Source organism: Penaeus vannamei, chromosome 22 (genome assembly GCF_042767895.1).
Source record: "Penaeus vannamei isolate JL-2024 chromosome 22, ASM4276789v1, whole genome shotgun sequence".
NCBI lineage: Eukaryota > Metazoa > Arthropoda > Malacostraca > Decapoda > Penaeidae > Penaeus > Penaeus vannamei.
The window spans coordinates 13,061,819-13,062,575 of record NC_091570.1 but is presented as its reverse complement, the minus strand read 5'-3'; the positions used below and the strand labels follow the sequence as shown (position 1 = coordinate 13,062,575).

Genomic DNA, 757 nt, shown 5'->3' with positions numbered 1-757 from the left:
CTAAATCACCAAAACACAAATCGATTCAAATCAGGAACAATCACATACAACACTGGGTTATCATTTTCATCCAACCACAAGTTAATTCTGCATTAAAATAGGGAAATTAAGTCACGCCACCGTCCTCCAGTAACCTTCCGCAACCTTCTCTCTCCCACCACGAAAGGTAAACTAACTTTCCTCGCGTGAACACGTTGAACTTGACAGACGGTGCCGGCAAGTCCATAATCACTCATGCTGTTGTTATGGTTGTTTTCCAGTAAATCTATACAATATTAGTATTTTATGGTTAGCTATAATAGATTTCAAACGGATATATACGTTATGAATATGTGCGAATTTTGTTTTGATGCGCTTGACGAAATTTATGAATCGTACGTCCGCCAGCGCAGCCTACTCCAGAAACCGATGGCAGTAACATGTTTCCCGGTGAAGGTTGAGTTAACTTTTTCTCTTAAATTTAAGATGTAGTTTTCATCATGATATAAGGTGGTTATTGAACGATATGCAGCTTTAAGCTTTTAGATAAATGAAGTAGATCTGCTTGTTCGCTTTCAACTGTTACGAGACCTCTCGAAACAGGAACGTTTACAATATTAATGATAATAATAATGGGAATACAAATAATCGTAACGGGAATGAACACAGCGCCATTATATAGCAGAAATGGCATATGAATTCACAGTTAATTTGCCAACAAATTAAATAAAAAAACATTTTGCCTATAACTTTTTCCTGTCTAATATATTGGATTACT

At 36.2% G+C, this 757-nt stretch overlaps 1 protein-coding gene across 1 annotated transcript in view; it reads right to left on the bottom strand.

Moving 5' to 3' along the window:
* LOC113828664 (puratrophin-1) overlaps positions 1 to 167 on the bottom strand; it is a 374,753-nt gene extending 374,586 nt beyond the window's left edge. Inside the window, exon 1 of the mRNA XM_070136620.1 lies at positions 1 to 167. This exon is cut by the window's left edge and continues 114 nt beyond it. The gene's annotated coding sequence lies outside the window, so the exon portion shown is untranslated.
* Between the last annotated feature and the right edge of the window lie 590 nt (positions 168 to 757).